This window comes from Capsicum annuum, chromosome 9, assembly GCF_002878395.1.
Source record: "Capsicum annuum cultivar UCD-10X-F1 chromosome 9, UCD10Xv1.1, whole genome shotgun sequence".
Taxonomy (NCBI): Eukaryota; Viridiplantae; Streptophyta; class Magnoliopsida; order Solanales; family Solanaceae; genus Capsicum; species Capsicum annuum.
The window spans coordinates 26,894,551-26,902,167 of NC_061119.1; positions in this window are offsets into that span (position 1 = coordinate 26,894,551).

The following is a 7,617-nucleotide window of genomic DNA, read 5'->3' on the forward strand; positions in this document are numbered from 1 at the left end:
GGCCAAAAATAAAAAATAACCCACCCCTGGACCAGATACCCTACATCCTGTGGACTGATAGGGCCGGATCATACCTGATCGAGTTTGCTTAGTGGGTCAGGTCGGATCGGGTCAACCCGGCCCATTTGACAAACTTAATCACTGCTCTAATATTCTTAAATTTACTACTTTAACAGCGTTATCGAACTTTACAAAATGAACATTTATTTTTCTGGTATACTATTACATATAAAAAAAATATGTGCGACACAGCAATAAGTGAAATGAAAAAAAACTTCTTCCAAATCTTGGAAACCCATCAGCATTTCCCATCATGGCCCTCCATTTTCCACCTTTTCTTTGCTGATGATTTAATTCTTTTCTCAAGAGCCAGTCCTGAAGCATGCCAAACCATAAACTCTTTCCTTTCTGACTTCTGTGCGAAATCTGGTCAAAAAATCAATTCAACCAAGTCAAACATCATTTTCTCTTCAAACTATAGTGATGCCACCATCTCCTCATACTTATCCTAACTGAACATTAGCCCTAGTGATATTTTTTGTTAGTGTTTGGGTTTTGCAATCTTCCATACTAAGCCCTCCAACAGAGACTTCCAGTTTGTGATTGAAAACATGAACAATAGACTGACTGGTTGAAAAACTAAGATGCTAACCATGACTGGTAGGCTAATCCTCACTAAGTCTACCCTAGGTAGTATCCCCTCTCATGTGATACAATACATCCAGCTTCCCCAGAAAATCACCAAGACCATCAACCAAATCCAAAAGAATTTTATCTAGGGAAATACAGCTGAAAAGAAAAAAGTTTACCTCCTCAGTTGGGATAAAATCACCAGGACTAAGGATAGGGGTGGTTTGGGGCTGCAGAAGAATGAGCTCAGGAACAAAACTACACATGCTGGCCTATCTTGGAGAATGTTCAACAATACCTAAACCCTCCAGGCAATAATTCTCTATAACAAGTATTGCAAACAGTACCACATGGAGCCCAAGAAAAGGATATGCTCCAAACCTGGAAATGCATTAGAAAGGGTTGGACCACTTGCCTCAAAAACCAAAGATGGATAATGTATAAAGAAAACAGAGTAAGATTCTTTAAGGATAAATGGATCCCAACCACAAATCCATTAGAAATACCATTGAGGGTCCTCTTAACAAAGAAGAAGATAAGCTTACTATAGGAAATATATATAATCAAGGTCGAAGGAAACTAGACTCTATCTCCTTCACTCTCCCCCATGATCTTCAATGTGTCATTACCAACAGCTACCTACCCCCACAAAACAATTATTAGGACAAACTCATTTGGGATAACTCCTCAACTGGAAAATTCACTATTAAAAGTGCCTACAGTACTCTTGACCCCCTTAACTCATCCCACAACCCGGAGAATGCCCGTAACTTTCCTTGGATTTAGAGGTTAAAAACACCAAATAAGATCAAAACCTTCCTCTGACTTCTTCTCCATAGAAGGCTTTCTACTGGAAGCTACCTTAACAAACTAGAAATGAATATTCCCTTCAATTGCAAGTTCTGCACTAACTAGGAAAAGGACATTACCCACATATATTTTCAATGTCCAAAAGCTACTAACTTCTGGGATAGTATTGCTACTCATACTACTTCTATTGCTTCTCTTGACTCCTCTTCCCTGAATACCTCCAACTAGGTCAACACCTGGAAGATCCTTCAAAATAAATCCTTTAACAGATGGTACTCCCAGGAAACCATACTCCCATTCTGTTTGTGGAACATTTGGCTCTCAAGGAACAATAACTTGTTCAATAACAGGGACAACAACATCTCTGTAGAGAGATATAACTCTCACTGCTGAGTATGCTCTGACCATTGATACCCCTAACAATGTTGCCAAGCCAACCATAACCATGTACTTCAAGTGGGAACCCCCATCCAGGGCACCTACAAACTTAACACTGATGTTAGTATTAAATCTCAACCTGGCCCTGGAAGGATAGGAGGAGCCTTCAGAAACCATAAGGGTACATGGATACTTGGTTACATAAGGAACATTCCCCATGCAAACGTGCAACAAGATGAGCTCACTTCCATTCTAGAAGGCCTCAGGATAGCCTCTACCAGAGGACTAATCCCACTTGAGATCAATTCTAACTCGTTTGCTGCCATTAATATAATATCCTCTAACCATCTTATCTATTGCAATATTATTTTAAAGTGTAGGTACTTAATCCAGAAACTGCGCAATTCAAGCTTAAAGAACACATGCCGGGAACAGAACAAAGTAGTTGTTGCCTTGGCCAGAAATAGGGTTGAGGATGACTCTTTTGATTAAGTGCAAATTTTGACAATTCCTCCTTTGTATGCAACAACAATTCTTGTAGCAGACAAACTAGGAATTTCCTTTCCTAGAAAGGTTACAACTGATAATGTTCTTAACTTTAGCAGTGCCCCTATTCGAACTGTAGTAAGGGAGCCTCCAGTTTGTACTAATATACCTTGTAATTCTACTTAATTACTAATGCTAAGCATTCTCTTCACCAAAAAGAAAAAAAACGAAATGAAAAAAGACTGAATACCCCCTTTTAATAAATAAAGAGAAAAAGCTAGCATGTTAAGGAAGAATATAAATAATTGGTTACATCTTGAATCATGCATGTTACTGGCCAGTCTTTAGCTGTCATTAAATTTTTTGGCATAATACATAAACATGTCTTTGAACTTGACATCAAATTACATCTATAATCTTCAAATTTGGGTGTGCACAAGTAGACACTTAAACTTGTATAAAGTTGAACAAATAGACACACACATCCTATGTGGCATAATACATGTATGATGCCATGTAGGACAAGAATTGACCACGCGTAGGACGCTATGTAGGACATATGTATACTCGTTTAACTTTATACAAGTTTAAGTGTCTAATTGTGCACATCCAAAGTTGAAGATCATAAATGTGATTTGATGTCAAGTTAAAGGTCATGTTTATATATGATGCAAACTTATTTCACCCACTGTTGAAAATCTGAGGAAGCAGTGTACTTAATTTGCATATAATTAACTATGTGTTAGATGTATTCTGTTCTATTTGTGTATGTGTTATATATTAGTTTTTATATTTTCTATGTGAGGTAGGAAATAGTTTAGAAAATAATATCTTTCATGTTATTGAGGCAATTGGACAGAGCATGACATTTTTGTAGTTTATGACGTGAAATAACGAAAGATATGTGCATATCATTTCTGAAAGTTAAAGAGTATAATACTAGATATAAGAGCATGTGGATGTCAAAGATTTGAATAGAATATTAGTACAGAGGTGAGCTTTATTTTAATTTTCGACGCATAGAAGCTTGGCGATAGTTTAGAACACAATATCTATCATATATTAGCCTTATTCACGTCGTTTCTAGCTTTTAATTCTCAACTGCTTTCATATTGAAATATCACCTTGAGTGTAATTACAGTAACAATAGTACGATCATTAAACATATAGTAAATAACATATATTCAAAAGCTAGAAAGTATGTAAATAAGATTAATACACTATGCTAGACAGAGCAAGCTCTATTCGTTGAAAAACAAAATAATATTTGATTACCTATTAACTTTCTACCATAACTCACGATCTCTCTATACCCTCCTTTCTAAGCTCATGTCTTCGATAAACTGAAGTTGCATCATGTCTTATCCAATCACATTTCCTCAATACTTCTTTGATCTGCATCTGGCTCTCCTCGTAAATATTGTATCCAATCTCTTACACCTCCTCACTGAGTCATCTGCATATCTTCTCTTCATATGCTCACACCATCTCAGTTTTCCTTCCTCATTTTATCCACTACATTGGCTACTTTCACTTTGTTTTGAATATCCTCATTTCTGATTGTATTACTGTAAGTATGTCCACACATTTATCTCAACATTCTCATTTTCGTAAGTTGCATCTTCAATAATCTGTAATAATATTCAAGAAAATTCTAATATATATATATATATATACTAAAGATACTTGAGTCCAATCAAATTCATAAACGCCTACTCTAGCTTTGCCCCTATCTATGACCTGTCATTTATTTTAAGTTTCTGAAACAAAGCATAGGATTCCTGTTATTATTTGGTATACCTTCCCAACCTCTTTTCTTTGTTATACTAATACTACTAGTAGTAGGCGGAAATATCTCATATTATGAAGACGAGATAATATTAATGAAATTATCGCAAAGATGATAAATTCACGATACGAGTTATAATAAAGATCAACCTCGAGTACAACGAAGGCGTGGACAAATGGAGTACATGATTTTTCATCATTAGGCTCCAATAGTCAAATTTAAGCATGCTCGTGATGCTAATTAATTAAAAGTAGTTGAGAAATTATTAGAAGGTACATAGAGTTAAAGGATTAAAAACATATTTAATCTCAATCTCATTGAAAATGTGAATTTTCTATCTGAACTACCATTTAATAAGTAGTTAGTGAAATACACATAGGTAGCATTGACTAGTCCCAATATTTATCTAAGAATGTTTCTGAATGTACGTTTCTTCATCCACCTGATATAGTTAATAACTCTATTAATTAATTAGTTAATATATATATATATATATATATATTAAAAGCCCAAAATTCTTCATCTCTAATCCGGAGATTCAACATCACGATTGATCATGACCACGATTAAGAACGTAGAGAAGACATTATCGGATATCATGATAAAGAATAAATTAATTTATAGAGAAAATACACTATTTTTACCATGAACTATAAACAAAATTGTTGAGATACACTTAAATGTAAAGGGGGTTCTATTACCCCTAGACTAATTAAAGTCGTATTTTTGGCAGCCTTAAGGTCTATGTGGAACATACGTGGCACACTGCAAGAATCAACATATTGAAGTTCCACGTAGACACATGCATGTGCCACGTAGACACTTAAAGTTGTCAAAAATATGATTTTAATTAGTTCAGGAGATAATAGGACCCCCTTTATAAGTTGGGGTGTGTCTCAACGATTTCATTTATAGTTCAGAATGGAAACAGTGCATTTACTCTAAGTTATATAGTGATAATTTTTAATTTTTAACTTTAACTTTTAACCTAATATTAATTTACTTAGATTTGCCACGTTCATATTATTTTTCTATGTAGAGTGTCGCGTAGCAAAATTTTTAAATAAAAGAGAAAGTGTAGAATGGACACCATCACAAATTTATTTAGTCGATGTATATTTCACTGTTGAATCATAGTTTAAGTAGGCATAACTATCTCCTCATCCTTTGACCAAAATTTCAACTACACACTTAATCTTCAAGGGGGTCCTATGACCCTCCTAAACTTTTTAAAGTAAAATTAATTTTTGCTTGTGTAATGAGGTGGCAGAGTGCGTGTTAACATTCTCTTTGAGAGAGTAAGAAGCCGCTAACTTTTTTTTTCTTCTCATTTATCATTCATTTTTTTCTTTTATCATTTATTCATTATTTTCTTTCAACTCTTTTATTTTGTGATAGCTATAGTTAGGTACATCAATCTCCTCCACTGGACCACCACCATTTCTAACAACTATTGCTTGCTGTTTTTAATTAATTTTATTTTTTACCTAAAATTAAAAACATCATAATACCAGAAAGATACAATATATAGATTACGACAATCACCATCTTCCTCTTCAACTTCAACAATTCTTAATATTTTTTTTAATTTCATTTCCTCTCTCTATCTATTAAATTTTTTTACGTAAAATTACTATGTAAGATAAAAATAAAAAAAATAATTTAATAATAAAAAGAAATTCAACAATTTAACTAATTAGTTTAAAATGAAAAGTCAAATTTAATAATATGTAAAACATAATGATTTAATTAATTAGTTCAAATAATTTTATTATTAGATTGTATTGTAATTATTTATTGACAAATCTATCGAAAGCTAGCAACCTTAGATTGTTTTAACGATTTTGTAATGTGTGAAGCCATTATTAGTTTCAGTGATTTTATATACCACCAGTATGGTGGTTGCTCATTGTAGGTATGAATGGTGTAAACATGGTGGTTACTCATTGTAGATATGGATGATTTAAATTATATCTAAGCAATGTGAATTTTTTTTTGAAATTATTAAAGATGGGAGAGTGATAAAAGAGAAGAAAGCAAAAAGAAAAATGCATGTGTCATATCAGGATAGATGTATGTATTTCACCACTTACTTGAGACTAGTGTACATTCTTCGCTTCGCGCGGTTAATTTAACAACGAATTTTTTTTTCTAATATTTAGATATTAAAAATAGTGCTATTAATGTAATTCTATTATTTCAAAAAAAAAAAAATTTATCTAAAAATTGGTTAAAGTTAAAAATATTTGTAATTGACTTCTTAATGTTTCAATTATTTTCATCATATACTAAGAACTTTGATTTCAAATTTTTCGGAAATTAACAAAGAAAAAGCAAAGAAAAAAAGAGTCTTCTTTTACTTCTTCTTATATTTATGCATTTACAAAAGTTAGAGTTGCTATTTTTCTGAATAATCAAGTCTATTTATCTTTCTTCTCTAATTAATTAATCTTATGAAAAATTTCAAGTATCAGTTTGCTTGAATAGTTTATCCTATCATTATAACGTCTTATTACTTTTTCTTTAATTCAATACAGAAATAAAAAAAATAGATACAAAATATTCAAGAAAAAGAATATGTGACTTGAAGATATTATAGAGGTCGTCTCTTTAAAATTAGGCAATTTTTAAGATTCATACAATAGCTATGTACAAACTTGCGACAAACTAAAGAGAGAAACGATTGCATATGTACCTAATAATAACGTATTCATAAATCTTGAATCCGACGAATATTCATAAAAAGATATGAAAAAAATACAAAAAATAACAAATGAAAAGGAGTAAAATCATAATAATGAAGAATAAGAGAAATCATAATAATGAAGAATAAGAGAGAAAAGTTCATAGAAACGGAGAAAGCTATGCAATAAAAAACATGTCTCTAGTATTTATAGTAACAAAAAAGTCATCTATAATATATTAAAAATGTCAAGGCCTTTAGAAAAGTGAATTGAACTTTTTGCCCTTCATTAAAATAGTCCGCTTTAGACAAAAATCATCTTTTATCCTTTTCCCTACAATTAAATTCTTCAAAATAAATATACTAAATTTGTGCTACAATTAAATTCTAAACAAATTTAGCTTTTTTCTCTACTTAATTAAAACTCATGTTTTTTTTACTACTTTGATAAAACAACCAAATTTAGCTTTTACCACATTTAGCTTTTTACTCTACTTAATGAATTAAAATCCATGTTTTTTTTCCTACTTTGTTAAACATCCGATTTTTTTTTATTCCATTTGATTCCTACTTGGTTTCTTCAACCAAAAAACACCTTCAATTTCCCTACAATTAAATTCTTTCCAAATTTAATTCCCTCCCCCCCCCCCCCCCCCCCTCCCCTCCCCCTCTTTTTTTTTTTTAAGTTTTTTTTCCTACTTGATCGGATAAAACTATTGCACTATTTTTTTCTCCTATTTGTTTCCTGCTTGGTTTCTTTCAACCCAAAAATTATTTTTTTCCTACACATCCAAATTTGTGTCATCTTTGGTTTGTACATTCTGTCCTACTATATAAACCC